This window comes from Paroedura picta, chromosome 4, assembly GCF_049243985.1.
Source record: "Paroedura picta isolate Pp20150507F chromosome 4, Ppicta_v3.0, whole genome shotgun sequence".
NCBI classification, from domain to species: domain Eukaryota; kingdom Metazoa; phylum Chordata; class Lepidosauria; order Squamata; family Gekkonidae; genus Paroedura; species Paroedura picta.
Window position 1 is genome coordinate 1265658 of NC_135372.1, and position 17549 is coordinate 1283206.

A 17549-nucleotide genomic window follows, 5' to 3' on the forward strand; every position below is an offset into this window, starting at 1 on the left:
AATATCTCAAATATCAATTCCAGCCCATTTCTTCCTCCTACCCAACCCCTTCTTATATTACAGTCGCTTTCCTAAGAGCCCTGCTTGATCAGACCAGTGATCCATCTGGGCCAGCATCCTGCCTCACACAATGGCTGACCATTTGCTCTGGAGGACCAACAACATGGCAGAGAGGCCAAAGGATTCTCTTGAGGTTCTCCTCAATCACCATGGCTAGTAGCCATTGATAGACCTTTCAATCTAATCTCCTTTTAAAGTTATTTATTCCTGTGGCCATCATGATATCCTCTGGCAGCAAATGCCACATTTTAATCACTCTGTGTAAAGTGGTACTTCCCTTTGGCCATCCTGAAACTACTGCCCATCAGTTTCATTGGATGCCCTCCACTTCACTTTTAATCGATGTCTGGTTGAATTTTATTTGCCCCTTTGTGGTTTTCTTGTTCTGCAGCTCTTGTTTCTTTGGACAGAAACCGTAATTTGGTTCTGCCGGCTAGTGTTATTTCACTGGTTTATTTTGTAGTTTAATACTGTGTCGAATTTTTAGTTTATCATACGTTCTTCGTAACAGAGAAGTGGCATATAAATATACTAAGTGGCAGTCACAGTCAAGTATAAAAGAGACGTATTCCAGGGCGGCTGAGCCGTGTCTGGAGGGTTGAAGCCACTGAAATATCTCAGAGAGCTACCAGGGGAAATTTCAGCAGTGTAAAAGGTTAGCAGAAACATGCAACCCTCTCTCACACTTTCCATTCTCCCCGTGCTGTGAGCCCCCCCCCCCAATCCACAATGCATTAGAGTCATAAGCCATCCAGCCCCCCCCCCCGGCAGCCCCAGCCCCCTCTGCGCCCTTGTTCCACTAGCTCCTCTTAGTGCCTCTGGCGAAGCAAAGATCAGTAATGTAAGATCTTCCTTAACATCTCCTGCCAATTCTGTCAGAGCTCCTCTCCAGAGGACCAGGGCCCTGAGTTATGTAAACACAGCACATTCTCTGTCAAAGATTTTCCCCCCCTTGGAAAAAAAAAGGTCTAAAAAAAACACCCACCCTCTATCCTGCTCATTTGCACATGAAAGTGGCCTCTTCGCTACTCCCGGGCACCGTGGCATGTTCCAGAGTTGGCAGGTTAAACTCGACAATAAAAGAAAAAGAGGTCGGGAAATCAGATTTCCCCCCCTCCTCTCCCGTCTCCACCACCTCCCTGCCAAGCCCCATTTCACCCGATGTGCGTCCGTCAGCCTCAGCCTGAGCAGAAGGAGGAGGCTGGGGGCTCACTGGGACCACAGTCACACCACTAACACCTTGCGGTCAAGAAGCAGGCCAGCGTGTCGAGCACTTTGCCCCTGGCCACGTATTGCTCGGGAGGGAGGGAGGGAGGGAGGGAGGGAGCCTGAATCGCATGTGTCACCCCAAACGGTGGCCTTCGGTCACTGAACCCTTGTTGGCAAGTCACAAACAAATGGTGCTACAGACATGTACTTGTTTATTTTTATTTATTTCATTTATATTCTACTTCTTCCTCCAACAGGGACTCTAAGCGACTTACACTGTTTTCCTGTCCTCCACTTTATCCTCAGAACAACCCTGTGAGGTAAGATAAGATGACAAGGAGCAGCTGGCTACAGATCACATGGAAAGCTCCCAGGGCAGAGCGGGGATTTGAACCTGGGCCCCCCACAGCCTTGTCCAACACTAACCACTACGCCACACATTGCTCACTTTTCACTTTATATACAGACTAGCTTCCAAGCCCATTCGTAAGGAAGGGCCCTGAAAGGGTCCCCTCCCCTGGCCCCTGGCGTGCACTCAAAAGCTCCCGCCTTTATCGACCTTCAAGGTGGTCTTAGACTCTGATTTTATGATGCCATATACTTAGCATCCATGTCCATCCTTTTGCAGAAAAAGCCTGTATGTTCGTGCATGGTTGCATAACAACACGGATGCCACAGCTATGGCAGGGCACACAAGGATAACGGGTGCTATTTAAAATGTGCTCCATTTAATTTTAAATGTATCCAAGTAGTCGTTGGGCATGTCATGAAGTAACAGCCAAGCGAGGGGGCCCTGTAGGATTTTCTGGGTTCAGAGACGGTTTTCCACAGCCTCCCTCTACGTAGCTCCCTCCTCTGCGCACTTCCTTGGTGGTCTCCCATCCAAATACTAACAAGGCCCCCCTCGCTTAGAGACCTGGGCCAGACAGGTCAGAGCATAAGACCAACGTATGATCAATCCTATCTCCCAACTGGCACGACTGTTTCCTGACTCTGCTTGGGCCAAAAAAGCTTTTCTTCCTTTTCTTTTTTTAAGCAGCACAACTGAGCTGTGAAATATGCAAAATATCAATGAAGGCAACTGGTCTTCGTGAGCATTTGCATATTGCCCTCAATGCTGAGTTCTTGCAGGTATAAGGGAGGAGGCGGAAAGTTGCATGGTATCTAGCCAAGTGCATCTCTGTTCTCAGGGTCTGCACATTGCTTCGTCCCTTCAAGTAGGGCTATGAAAGACACATCTGGATGGATGCCCAAACCTTTGACTCTGTGATGAACACAGCATGGGAACCCAGCCAGATAAGCAGCCAGGAAACCACAGCCGGTTACAGAGGAGAGCAGAGGTTGAATAAGGACAGAGAGAGGGAGAGAACCGGGTGACTGGTGCACAAATGCACGGCAAGTGAGGGCGAGTGATGGTCTTGGAGGGCAAGAGAAAACTTAATGGTTAGTGGTGCCCCCAAACTCCATGGTGGTATCACCAGCTGCTCCTGTAGTTGGTCTTCAAATGTACTTAGAGGCATTTTACCTCTTTTGACAGGATAACAGGTCAACTATACCAAATCCAAGGTTTTCATGTTTTCAAAAAGTCAACACCCTTGAATTGGACAACAGGCAACCATGGAATTGAGCAAGTTAAATCCTTTAAATTCCCTGGTATCCACTTCAGCCTTAACCTTAACACAAACTCCAGCTAGTGGCTCAGCTGCCCAAATTCAATAGCTCTTCTTCCTCTGAGGCAATCAATGTATTCCTGCGGCCATTAAGATCTCCAAGGCCAAAATCCTATCTCAAATCTTGGTTGGTATACCTGTCAAATACTGAGAGTCCCTAAATGCATCTCTTAATTTTCCATTGGGCTGAACTAAGTCAGAATCTCATGGAGACCAACACCTGGGTCATATCATTTAAAGATTGGTTGAAAAATATCTTTTTGATCTGAGCCATGAAATTAACTCTCCCAACTAATAACTGATCCTCACAGACCTTCAGTAACCGAACTTGAACTCAAGCAAATTGGGAGGTCTTTCGATTCCCTGATACACCTTGATGAACCTTCTCTTTTCTACTCTATTAAACCGAGACTCTTTGATCTTGAGTGCCACAAATATTTTCCATCTCAGCCTGCAGCCTGTTCTGCTTCAAGAACTGGACTACCAACCCAATGTTGAAAAACGGCAGATGATGTTTGCAGCCCTAGATGTTCCTTCTCACTGTAGGGCCTTCATGGTAGTTCGTAATGACGCCCTTCCTTCTGAGGGTCTATTTGGAAGGGATCCTCCTGTTCCCTTGCAGGAGAGGCTTTGTCCTGGTGGCACGGATTGGCCTGATGCAACAGCGCACACAATATCAGAATGCCCCCTTCACAAAGAACCTTGCCAGAAGTCCACCCTCCTGCAGGACTGATGTAAACCAAGGAGCTATAGCCCTGCATCTCCTGAAGGATGGTGACCCTGATGCTACAAAGGTCGTTGCCAATTGTTATCAAGGGGAACTGTTCTTCTAAAACTGTTTACGTGTGTTGTTGTTGCTTTTTAATATTCTGTTTGATGTTGTGATTTTGCATCTACTTGACTTTTATACTGTTTTACATATCTTATATGCCATTCGACTGAATGATTGACTGATTGATTGTTAAAACCAATGTCTGTTTTTTTCCCATGAAACAGTGTCGGAATGGCCTATGAATGCCAAGATAAGCAACCAAAACAAGCAAATTAACAAAGAAAACAAGCAAATGAAAATGGGATTTTAAAAAATTATCCCGGAATTGAAGCCCAAGTCCATGTAGCTTTCTTCTTCACACCAAGGTGCTCAGCTGGCCTTGCCCAAAACATCAAGTGACAACATCAGACTCCTTGCTGGAGATTCCACGGTGCCATGCAACCACTGAGGGCAGGACAAATGACTCGAAAGAAAGAAAGAAAGAAAGAAAGAAAGAAAGAAAGAAAGAAAGAAAGAAAGAAAGAAAGAAAGAAAGAAAGAAAGAAAGAAAGAAAGAAAGAGGGAGTCTCAAAGCAGCTTACCATCACCTTCCCTGCGAGGTAGGTGGGGCTGAGAGAGCCCTAGGAGAACTGCTCTACAAGAACAGCTGTAGTAGGACTGTGACTAGTCCAATGTCACCCAGCTGGCTGCATATAAAGGAGGAGTGAAGAATCAAACCCCACTCACCAGGTTTTTCTGCACGCCATAAATTTAACATTGTACTTACCCTTTGAAGATGCTATATTCCAGATGTTCCACGTGACGTTGCCAGCCTCCCATGTCTGGTCAGCAAACTACTTGCTATATCCACCATTTTAAAGTGAGAGATGGTGAATCCCCAAAAGTGAATTCATCAACCTCAAAAGCGCTATCCCCCAGCAGACAACCCTCAGGCCGCCAGCCAAAGAAAGGTATGGAGGCGAAGAAGCGCTATCTCGGCCTCCAATGCCCCGCCCTCGAACTTGCCTCCCTCTCCCTTCTTACGGGGGACGGGAAATGCTTTTTAAAAATGCAGAACAGCCTGGACCAATGAATAGGTGCACAAGCCAGGTGCACTGGCAGGTGAAGCCAGGAATAAAAGAATTTTTCCCAAAGTTGTGACATAAAACATGCCTCTCTAAATTCCCCCTCCTGCCAAAAAGAAATCAGGAACGAGATTAATTTTTTTAAGTATCTAAAGATTTGTTCAAACAGCACTATGCATCTATGCATAGGTGTTTAAACGGAGACGTATTAATAAAAAACAATTAGTGGGCATTACGGGGCCTTAAAAAAAAGGAGAAAGGGGATTGGCTGTCTGGCTTGACAGGCAGGACAGAGTCATGTGTGAAGTGCGTTGCTCTCTTCGGCCTTTTCCAGCAGCACTTGCGGAGGGTCAGAAGCACAAAAAAACAGCAGACTAGAGCGGGACAGCAAAAAGGTGAGGAGTGGCCAGAAGGCACGATAATATTTAGCACTAGGCCACTGAGCTGGCGTAACGCTTTTTTAAAACCAAAGTACTGAAAAGCCCTCCGGATTAGAAGCCACCGCTTTTAAGCACTATACCAAATTGAGGAAATGGAGGCGGGAAGGAAGAAGAAGAGTTGGTTCTCATATGCCGCTTTTCTCTACCCGAAGGAGGCTCAGAGCGGCTTAAAATCGCCTTCCCTTTCCTCTCCCCACAACAGACACCCTGTGGGGTGGGTGAGGCTGAGAGAGCCCCGATATCACTGCCCGGTCAGAACAGCTTTATCAGTGCCGTGGCGAGCCCAAGGTCACCTAGCTGGCTGCATGTGGAGGAGTGCAGAATCAAACCCGGCATGCCAGATTAGAAGTCCGCACTCCTAACCAGTAGACACCAAAATGTGGAGGTAAACTGAGGCAGGGGAGAAGAATGACAGATTCAAAGTCAAACTCTCTTCAGTGATGGAGAGAAGTCACATATTAAAATGAAAAAACAAAGATGGTAGCACAGTGATTTATAGAAGTTGATGCAACCCGCCTTTTTTCCATACTTATTTGGCCAAGAGAGGGAGATTCAATTTGCATCTGCTTCTCCCTCCTTCCCTGGAGTAAGTCATCTGCTCTTGGAATAAGTCCACATCCAAGGATACGATACGGATAAAGGGCGTCAATTACCCACAACGCTGTTAGCCATCAGCATCAATTTGGACTCGGAGTTTCAATTTTTATTCTACGATTTAAAAAAAAAAAACATTTTCCCTCGCCTTATTTTTTTATTATTAATATATATCTGTTTCCAGCTAGGGGGATTTGGTCATGGTAAGGGAGAAGGGGGGCGAGGGGGCTGTTCGTTTACCCAGATAATTGTGTCAACTTGTAAAGCTGTAATTCGAAGGAAATCTAAGGCACAAACAATGGGATCCCCCCCTCCCCTCTCCCTTTCCAAAAGTGCTGTCAGAAGCATTCCTCCGTAATTTGATCAGTGGGAGAGGGAGCCCGAGAAAGCAAACCCGACGCAGAGCTTGGCAATCATTCTGATAATATCTTCGCGCAAAAAACTCCTCGGAAGCCGAGAGTCTTGCTCTGCTTCTTCATGTTTAAGTCAATGGGAGTTAAATAGACGGAATTGATGAGTGAGGCCCAGTGAGCCGGGGACACAGAGCTGGTGAGAGGATCTCTTTTATCACAACGGCCCAGTTGTTCCGGGAAGAGCCAGCCAGGCCTTCGTGTGACGCTGAACCATTGACTGGGGCAAGGGAACATTAGCGTCCCAGAAGGGAGAATTATATGCCAAGATTTACGGGGCCATTTTGGTGTTTGCGGGCATATTTCTCAGACACAGCTTTTATTCCACAAGTGCAGATGCATTCCTGGCTTCCACTCGAGCACTGCCTTGGCCCCCCCCCGCCCCCACCCATAGGAGCTCTAGTAATGCATGTGGCCAACTCCAGGCTGTAGATTGGGGGGGGGGGGGCTGAAGATGGCAGGATTTGGGGGGGGAGGAGCTTCAATGAGGTATGACGCCATAGCGTCCGCCTTCCAAAGTGGCCATTTTGTCCTGGTGAACACATCAGTTCTAATCCCGGGGTATCTTCAGCCACCACCTGGAGATTCAGAATCTATCCAGCGGCTTAATTAAGCATAAGAAGATAAAAAGTCTCTTATGTTATTTATTTAGACTTTGACTCTGCCAAAACGGTCTCTAGATTCATTTGTTTTCCGTTTTCAGTCTGGCTTTCGTCAGTGGCAATGAGTCCGTCCTTGTTAATATTTGAATATAATGAGGCAAATGCTCTCCATGATACAGGATACTATTTTGGAATCGTCCATTTTTTTCATGCACCACCTGGAGATTGGCAACTCTAAGGAGAAATCCCACACATGTGTGGCTGCTCTCATGCTCAGAATTATATTCCTGACTTCAAAGGGACATTAGGGTCTTTTGGGGGGGTTATGTATTACACAAAACCCCAGACAAAAGATGCTGCTGACGTGGTCATCGATGCCTCCTGAACATCTTCTGTGTGCATTTCCGCACATCAGTAAAAATAGCGTTACGCCAGCTGAATGGCAAAGCGCTAAATTTTATGGCTCTTCCCAGCCCCTCCTCACCTTTTTGCTGTCTCGCCTTTGTCTGCCATCTTTTCACGGGTCTCACCCTTCACATCTGCTGACGGAAATGGCGGAAGAGAGCAATGCGCTTTATACGCAACTTGCTTCTGCCTGTCAATCAATTCAGGCAACCAATCCCTTTCCTATGTATTTGGTTAAAGGTTCCATGATGCCTGCTTTGTTTTAAAATTCATACTTCTCCGTTGCAATTCCTATGCGTGGAATCATAGATGCATAGTGCTTTTTGGACAACACCCCTTTTGGGATCACGAGTGCTCTGATAAATTAAAAAATTAATATTGTTCCTGATTTTTTTCAGGGGGGGGAGACTTTTAAGAGGCACACTTTGTTGAATGAGATGTTCTTTTACTTCTGGCATCGCCTACACAAATTTCCGCCTCTTCGTTGCTCCAGGAAGTTTAAAAAGACATTCCCATCCCTAGGAACAAGGTAGAAGGAGGTGGGTGCGAGGGCGGGAGGCGGCAGGTGCCTTTAGCACGTTTGAGCCTCCACACCTTCCCTCTGCTGGTTGCCTGCTGGCTACTCTCTTGTTGCTCGCGCTTTTTAGGTTGGCAAATGCACTTTATGCAATTCCTGAACTGGAGGATGTAGTGAGCTGTCAGCTGGCCAGACGCTGGATGTGGGCGACGTCATGCAGAGCAGCCAGAATATAATGTCTACATTAGCTAAGCATTAAGCTGCATTTATCGCACCTGGAGAAGCCCTGAGAATTGTTAAGAGTGTCCGGAGGCAGGTAGTGTTCCAAGCCTGTGGGCTTCTCTCGTTTTCATACTAAAATATTAAATTAAACAATGGCTTTGCATACTTTATGCACATGGCAGAAGGATTTCTCCGTGCAATTAGGACCATCCAGACATTAAATTTTGCTGGGTGACCTCAGGCCATTCTGAATTCTCTCCGAATTCTCTCAGTCCCACCTACCTCAGCAGGTGACTGTTGTGAGAGAGGAGATTGTAAGCTGTGTTGATACTCCTTAAGGCAGGGGTAGTCAACCTGTGGTCCTCCAGATGTTCATGGGCTACAATTCCCGTGAGCCCCTGCCAGCATGGGAATTGTAGTCCATGAACATCTGGAAGACCACAGGTTGACTTGTTGTTATGTGCGAAGTCGTGTCCGACCCATCGCGACCCCGTGGACAATGATCCTCCAGGCCTTCCTGTCCTCTACCATTCCCCGGAGTCCATTTAAGTTTGCACCTACTGCTTCAGTGACTCCATCCAGCCACCTCATTCTCTGTCGACAGGTTGACTACCCCTGCCTTAAAGTACAGGAAAATGGGGTCTCCAGACCTACTGTCTTCTGCCAGGCGGATCAAATGGCCAATCTGAGAACATTTTGGGCCGCAAATGTCGAAGTCTGCCATCACATCCACTGGTCTGTCCAGCTCACTAGCATTTTCCCCTGATTACTGTCTCAGGTGGGAAAGGAACAGGCCTTAGCAACTACTTTTGCAGACAGCGATTATTTCGCCCCAGGGTCATGTCTTATCACTGAGTTGTGAGATTTTATTATTATTATTTAATATTATATTTCTTTTAAAAAATTATACCAAAGAGTTGCATTAGAATTACAGATTCATTACAATCATTAAGGAAAATGATTACAGATTAATGACGTCCAAATATAAAAAGAAAAGGGGAAAAAAAAGGATAACGTATAATTTACAATTGACTTCCAGCTTGCTTTACAGAGAAGTCATTCTTAACCTTTATCTTATAAACAGTCTTCTATCGCATCGTATAAATATTGAACAATAATACTTTATTCCAGAGGACATAGAGCCAACCTTATCAAATATTCATAACCATATTTTAGTTTTGAACCTTTGTTCAACATCTATCTTCCAAAACCTGTGGTCCAATTTTCTTCAAGATAATTAGTTATTTTAACAGAACTAGCCAACTTCATAACTTTATATTACCATTTGTAAATTGTAGGTATTTCTTCAGATTTCCATTTTTCAGCCCATATAATTCTTGCTGCAATAGAAAAATATCTGAAAATTTTCCCAATATCTTTCTTCAATGTTCTCTAAAATACCCAGTAAAATAGGCTTCTTTTTAATATTTCTATGCTGCTCCCACCCCCCACCCCCACCCCCGAGGACTTGGGGCAGCTTACAGCATCTCTGGGCCTCAGCCATAGGCTTGGGGGAACAGACCCTCTGCCTCTGGTTGAGGCCAGCTCACTTCTCTGAGCCTGGGGATCCTGAGCAGGTTTTGAGAGTTTGAGCATAAGCTTCTTTGAGGGGCATAAAGGAGGAGGCGGTCCCACGCGTTTGAAAGTCCAAGATCATTTAGATGTCCATGGACAACAATTCCCATGAGCCCCTGCCAGCATCCCCGCCCCCCCCCCCATCCTCTTACTGACCTTGTGAAGTACATTTGGTTGGTCCAGAGTCAAGCTCCCCCCTTTTCTTCCGCTCAATAAGATGGCTGCCAAATTTAGAGCCCTGGGCCAGCGGTGCTGTGCTCCAAGCAACTAGGGCCAGGGAATCACCCAGAAATTTGGCCCTCCCTCTCAGCAGCCCAGTGCAAAGGGGGAAAAGTCTCTATTGGCACAAAGGAAACAGGCGAAACAACTGCTGCGGCTCCAGCATCAGGATCACACCAAGCTGGAAGAGACCCAGAGGGCCATCCAGTCCAGCCCCCCCCCCCACCTTCTCAGGGACTGAAAAACCAGCCCCTCCTGACAGGGGCCCATCCATCTCCTCCAACAAGTTTCCCGAAGGCGACCCCACCCCCCTCTGAGGCAGCACATTCCATCTTCAAACAGCCCTCCCATCATCAGAAAAGGCTTCCTAATATTTAAGTGGAACCTCCTTTCCCATCATTTGAGCCCACTGCTCCTCGTCCTCCCCTCTAAAGCCACAGGAAACAAGCTGCCCCCCCCCCTTTGACATGTCTGCCTTTTACGTAGTTAAACACAGGTGTCCTCTCACCCCTGGCCCTCCTCTTCTCCAAGTGACACAGACCCAACTCTCCCCACCTCTCCTCGTAGGGCAGGGACTCCAGCCCGTCCACCCCCCCCCCAGTCGCCCTCCAACTTGTCAGTAGACTTGGATCTGCAGCGCCCAGAGCTGGACACGAGATCCCAAACGAGGTCTCAGCAATGGGGAATCGAGTGGCAACATCATCCCTCCCCTCGCTCTGCATTCTGGGCTCCCAGCAATGAAGCCAAGTATCGCCTTCGCCTTCTTAGCGGCCGTATAGCACTGCTGGCTCACAGTCCCTCTCACATGCCAGGTATCCCCCACCTTGTATTGATGGAACACACGATGATTAAAAGGTAAAGGTAAAGGTATCCCCTGTGCAAGCACCGGGTCATGTCTGACCCTTGGGTTGACGCCCTCCAGCGTTTTCATGGCAGACTCAATACGGGGTGGTTTGCCAGTGCCTTCCCCAATCATGACCGTTTACCCCCCCACCAGCAAGCTGGGTACTCATTTTACCGACCTCGGAAGGAGGGAAGGCTGAGTCGACCTTGAGCCGGCTGCTGGGATTGAACTCCCAGCCTCATGGGCAAAGCTTTCAGACGGCTGCCTTACCACTCTGCGCCACAAGAGGCTCAACACGATGATTACCCAAATGTTAATCCTTTACATTTCTCCCTATTAGGCTATGGCCCAACTTGCCAGCCTATCCCGATCTCCTTAAATAACAGTCCTCTCCTCTGGAGAACTAGACAGCCCTCCCAATTGAGCACCCTCTGCCAATCTGACCAGTGTGCCCTCGGTCGCCCCATCCGCATCCTTAATGGAAGTGTTAAGCAATAGCAGCCCCGGCATCAAACCTGGCGGTCCACTGCTGCTCCCCTCCTTCCACGACGGACATGAACGACCGAGGAGCACGGTTTGGGGTTCTGCCAGCCAGCCCAGGACACATCCTTTTCATGGTGACACTGTCCGTCCCTGTTTCTACTGACTGTCTCACGAGAATGTCGTGGGGGGGGGGACCTTGCCAACTCAGGGTCTTCCTGAAACCGAGAAATCCCACGGCAGCCCTAAGGGCCCTGCTGAAACCGGCAGCTGCAAGGGGAAGGGTGCCCCGGCGTGCCTTCCTGGCTTCTCCCAGGCTGCCCCAAGAGCGAGAGGCTTTTCCAGCTTCCAGTGGGGCTCCTTGAGCCTCCAGCCGCCCGCCTCTGCTGCATCTCTGAGTGGAGGGGAGGGAGGGGAGGGGAGGGGAGGACCCCCGCGCTCCTCCTTAGGCGCCACCCCCCCCCCGGTGCTGACCCGGCCTCTGCTCTGGCTTCCCCTCCCTGCGGAGCTTCAGGGGTCAATCGCTACGGATCGGATCGTGCTGCTGGGCTTTGGACAAGGCCTGATCAAGGCTCCCCCCCCAAACAGAAAACCCATATAGGATTTCTCCTCAGGGGTCTCACCCACCCTCAGAGTTGGGCACAGATCCAAGAACGGCAGCTAGCTTAATCCGGGATCTCTCTCTCACCAGCCGAGCGGCCCCAGGATAGGAAGGCTTGGCAAGCAGCAGGCCCATGTGCCTCAGAGGCACCAGAGGAGGCCCAGCTGGCCCAGGGGGGGATGCCGCCAGCACCAGGGATGAGGCAGAGCCCAGGGACTGGAGAGAGAGGTCCCAACGTCACACCTCCCTCTGGGTCCCCCTTTAAACCTCCAGAGCAGGGCTGGCTGGAGGGTGGCTCCCCAGATGGCCATGGACTACAATTCCCATGAGCCCCTGCCAGCACCGGCTGGCATGCCCCATTCTGGGGAGCTGGCTCCTCAGGGATCTGCTCTGCCAATGTGCCTCCCAGTGGCTCCACCCGCACCCCGCAGGGCCACCCCCTTGGCGGACGGGCCCTGCAGCCAAAAGGACGCCTTCGATCACACTGGGGCCCGACGCCTTTCTTTGACGGGTCCCTGGAGAGGCGGGAAGGGGGAGGCATTGGTCTGCCCAGCAATTCAGGATTTCTCAGTTAATGAGGCGCTCTGGCTGACCACAGCAGTGGAAGAATATGGGCAGGATCCTTCCTGCTGCTACTCCTCAGAGAGAGAGAGAGACAGAGAGAGAGAGAGAGAGAGAGAGAGAGAGAGAAGCTCTCCTTGCACAGGGCAAGTCCCTGCATCATGCACAAGAAGAGAATGCATCCCCCCCCCATTGCACACATGTGGAGCCAAAGAGGGTGACAAAAGCATGTGTGCGAGAAGGACCCCTCCGTCCTTCCCAGAAGGTACAGCCTGCTATGTTCTCAAGAGCGGGTTCTTGCACAGGGGCCATGCTAATCTTCTCTGTATCGTTCCAATTTTAGTATATGTGCTACCAAAGTGAGCATGAAGAAGAGTTGGTTCTTATATGCCCCTGTTCTCTACCTGAAGAGAGCTTTCTCCCTCAAAAAGGCAGGAGCCGGAAAATCTCCTTGGCCCGAGGTGCTACTGGATTCAAATCCAGCTCTTCTGTTAAAGGCATGCACATCTTAATTCTATGGATTTTTAGAAAAATTTCCTTCCCTCCCAAACCCAACAGCATTCACATGATTGATGAGCATGTGTCTGCCTTCAGAGTGCCTTTGTGTGTTGTGCCCTCAATACCTGTGGGATATTGGCCATCTTTTGCATCCCAATTCTGAGGTGTATGAATTAGTAGCGGCCAGGCAGGCAGGCAGGCAGGCAGACCTGTGGCAGGCAGGCAGGCAGCACCCTCCCTAGGGCAGGAGCGAAGAACTGTGTGGCGGGCCTTTGTTATCAGGAAAAATCCGTTTAAGGTCACTCGCCTTTCCCCCACAGACTATCATTGGGACTCAGAGGTCTGCGGCACTATGCACCTCGATCCGGGGACAGCACAGCCATGTGCCAGATTCGACTGGTGCCTTTCAAGCGCTCTGCCTTTCTCCTCGCCCCAGAAAAGCACTGCAAGGAAGCACAGCCCTCCTGCCACGGTCGGGACAATGTTTTGGACCCATGCCCACAGCCGGAGGAGGTAGATGCCTTGGCGGGCTGGGAGTCCCCGCAGTGCCCGTGGAGCGGCTGGGCACCTCTGAACCACCGTGTGGACTTTGGACAAGTGGGCATCACTGTAAGAACGGCCAATGTTATGCACGAACGGGAAGATTCAGCATCATCTCTTCCAAGCCTCAACTCAGAATCACACAGCTGGTGGGACGGAGAACTCAAAACCAGCAACAAAATCCAGTTCCTCGTTTCACTCCGTCTGGGGGTTGGGAAGCGGTCCCATGGACATCAGGACATAAGGCCTTCTTTGCCTTCGCTGTCCCCCGTATCACCCCCAAGGGCGTTTGCATCCAGAAAGGTTTCGATCCCCTTGAACCAGATTCGGCCCATCGTCTGCCTGCCCAGGGAAAGAGAATCTGGGACGCTCCAACCTGGAAGAGCAGCTCCGAAATAAATTACCGAGCCTTCCCTCCCGTGTCCTTTCTGTTTAAGTCTGGTTAATAGCAAAGTGTTCCCTAGTTTTAAGCCCAAATGACATTTTGGGGAGTTACAATAACTGTGCTATTACTTGCCCTATTGATGCGCTCCCTCCGCCGAACGGCGGCTCATCCCAGCCCGGCCAGCCAAAGCTCCCTCAGTCAATATCAGTTCTATTTTTCATTACTCCCTGGAAATGTGGCTCCAGGAAGCTCATCCGTCATTCAATTACACTCTGGTTCAGCCCTATCATACACGTGTCATAAAGTTCCTCAGATCTGAACCGCTGTTAATTTTCTGCGCCGTCCCGAGGGGAAGCCCGGAACGTGATCAGAAAGCAACGTGGCAAACAGAGGGCATGCTGGGTACACAGAGAGAGCTGCGGAGCGGAGGAGAGCCAAGGCAGGGGCGGAGGGGCAGGGGTGCGTGTGTGTGTGTGCACACTGGCACGCATGTGTACCACTCCGGCCTCAGCCAAAGCACTGCTTATTGCTCTCCCTGCCTGCCCCCACACCCTCTCCCCATCTTCGCGGTGCCTTTCCAAAGGATCCCACCGCTTTAGGGAAAGGATTCATGTGCATTCCATCATTTAACGGGGTGACACAGTCCAGACGGGTGGGGGGAAATACCACCAAGTGGGCCGAAAGTGGCGGGGTTGTTTCGGGCAGGGCACACATGCTCTCTCTGAAGCTGCAGCGGAGTCTGAAGGGGCAGGTTCACTTTCCTGTGCTGGTTGAATTAAAATTGTGGGACAACCCCATCATCCATTTAGGGGTAGGAAAACTGCGGCCCTCCAGATGTCCATGGACTACAATCCCCATGAGCCCCTGCCAGCGTTTGCTGGACATCTGGAGGGCCGCAGTTTGACTACCCCTGATTTAGGACATGCCAGATGCCACACCCACCGTCCAGTGATTCTCTGTGGGTCATGACCCCCAAGTGGAGGGCAACCGGGCTGGTGTTCCTGAGTCTGCTGTTGGCCCTCTTCCTCTGGGGGGTGGGCACAGGAGGGGAGCAGAGCAGGGATTTCCCTCTGCCTCCTCCCGCCCTTCACCCTTCTGCCTCGTGCCCTCCAACCACACCCCCGGCAGCCCGCAGTGTGGTTGTACCGGGGCCTAAAAGGCAAAAGGCAGAAGCTACGCCCGCTTCAGGAAGGCCCATTCCCCAGCCCCAAACTGGAGCCCCCACCCGCCCCGCCCCATGTCCATTCGTAGCATCTGCCATTCCCTCTCCTTTTTGCGAGGGGCAGCCACCCCTGGAAGCAGCTGAGAGGGGTCTTCTGAAGGCTCACACTTTTGGAGACCACTCAGCAAGGTGCCGCCCAAAAAGTGCAGGCATCCCCCCCCACCTCCCACCCCACGATTTGGTACCCCCGCCTATTTTTCTTCTGTCGGCCAGTTCAGATGGGCAGATTTGCATCAAAGCCCTGTGGATCCTGTTTGGGGACCAAAAAACAAGGTCTCTCATCCCTCTTCCTTCCTTGATCGACTTCTAGTCCCATCGAAATGAAGCCCAAACTCCCTTTGGCTACGAGGAAACCCAGCATGACCTTCGTCCTGTGGCAACTGCCAGCTTCTAACCTCCATCTGTCCACCGCCATGTCTGCTGAGTATTTCCTGCCCCATGAAAGGCAATTTCCCCTTTTAACCTTGCCATTCAGCTTCCAGAGCGACAGCAGAGGCAGCTGCTGCGCTGGATGGGGGCAATCACACTGGCCTACCTCACAGGGCAGCCAGGGATGAAACGAAACCAAGGAAGTCCATCAACCCGTTTGCTCGCTGGCTGCAATTCCAGCATCTGGTTCCTTGTGGGGTGGGGGAAGTGTGGCTGCATTTCTTCAGCTTTCCTTCCTGCCTCCCCACCCCCACCCCACCCCCGCCCCCACCCGTAATCCCGCTGGCATCTGTGCACAACACGTCCCTACACAAAATAATTGCTCACTTGGCAGATCAGACAGTCCCCAGATGGAATCGGCACTTTTCTCCCCGGCCTTCTTAATACTTCCTTGCTTCTTAAAGCTGCATCTGACGCTCCGGCAATGGCTTCCCACTTGGGCATGGAGGGGAGGGGAGGGGAGGGGGGGGCTGCTTTGGCTACTCTGGAAGCTGCTCTGGTGCTGCCCAACTGGACTCTGACTGGTGCCTGTAGCGAGAGTGACCAGGGAGCATTTCTCAGCTAGCCCCCTCGCGTCCTCCAGGGCTCATCTGTCGCCTCTTGGACCACGACATACAGAGCCTAGGATTTGAATCCAGGCCCCCCCCCCCCCCAGATCCTAGTCCGTCATTCTCATCCAGGGTTACTAGTAACCCCAGCGCCCCAGAGGGGTTAATCCAGTTGGGGGAGGGGGTTAATGTATATATTTATATTTATATTTATAATTTTATATATATATTAATTTAACTAACCCAAGAAGGCTTTATGACAGAAGTGACAAATGCTTCCTTGTTTTGCTCAGGAAAGAGACTGCGCACACAAACATGAAAGTAACTTACTGTAAACATACGACTTGGCATGGCAGGGAGGTGTGGCCAGCTGACCTCCCTTCTGGGGTTCCTGGCCGCCTGGAGAGTATTTCAGGGGTGACTCCACAGTCCAAAGGTTGGGAAAGGCTGTTCTCACCACTGCACCACACTGGCTGTCAGTGGAAGATTTGCACACACATTTGCTTCCGTGCGCCCCTCTGCTCCACGCAGAAAGGAATGCAGGAGCTTGCACATGCCAGATACCTGTGGGCACCAGTGCTCTGGAGGGTGTGGGCCTGCCCCGCACCTTCTCCCCCGCCCCCCTCACTATTTACGCCCCCCTCTCTCCTCTTCCCTGCAATACAAACAAGGCTCACATTTCCAGCGTTTGACCACAGTTAATGACTCGGTTAATTGATCTCCGACAAGGTTCTGCCTCTCTTTCCCTGCTGATCGATATCAGAAATCTTTCAAGGACTATTCCCTCCGCCTCCAAAAAAGGGAGAGAAAAACCTAATTCTTCACCCAGCCTCCACCCTCTTCACTTGGCCCCAAATTGAAAAGGCCCATTGATTTGGGGAGGAGGAAAAGAGGGCAGAGATCGATCCAATGGAAAACAATTAAAGTCAGACCTGTGACTCTCAAAGTCAGTTTAAGTGGCAGGTCTGAAAGGCCAAGCCTGCTAAGGAGGGCTCTTGATTACAACCCCCCACCCCCCACCCAAAAACCCCTGCCCTTGACTGCGAGAAGCAGGAAGGGGAGATGGGCCTTTGGGGAAAAGGGATTGCCTTGAAATGCACACAGTGGCAGCCTCTCTAGGTAATCTCTCTTAAACAGAATCTGGAAACTGTTGTGGAGTATTCAGGAGAAAAGCATGATTAAAATAAAGTTTCTAGTCCTTGTGCTTCTACAAAAATCCCGGGCAGATCATTGCCAGTTCTCTCCCTAAGGTTGACAAAAGAGGTTCAGGTGAGTAGCCGTGTCGGTCTGAAGCGACAAAACAAAGTTTGAGTCCAGTCAGGCACCTTGCAGACCAACGAAGCATCACTCTGGGTATATGTTTTCGGCTGCAAGCTGGTCAGATGGGGACAACTTGGGGTACGGGCAGCATGCATGAGTGGACACGTGAAGTTGCCTTAGATGGAATCGGGCCCAATATTGTCCGACCACACTGCATTTCCAAGGCTGGATCCTAGAACTGGACAGGCGGCAGCTGGATTCTGCGTGACAAAGAGACGCTCACCTGTGGGCCCCAGTCCCTCCCCTTGCAAGGCAGCGACTGCAGGACGGGACACTTAACCGTGAAACTGTAACCCGCCACGAGGCAGTCATGAGGGGGGTGGGCAAGGAGTCCAAAGGACGAACGAACGAACGAAATCAAG

The 17549-nt window shown here is 50.4% G+C and overlaps 1 protein-coding gene and 1 non-coding gene across 2 annotated transcripts in view; both read right to left on the reverse strand.

Moving 5' to 3' along the window:
• Positions 1-17549, reverse strand: part of EFNA2 (ephrin A2) — a 196138-nt gene that overhangs the window by 108463 nt on the left and 70126 nt on the right. The window lies entirely within an intron of this gene.
• Positions 12511-12612, reverse strand: LOC143836935 (U6 spliceosomal RNA). The gene has a single exon (XR_013230848.1). It is a non-coding gene; the product is annotated as a U6 spliceosomal RNA (small nuclear RNA).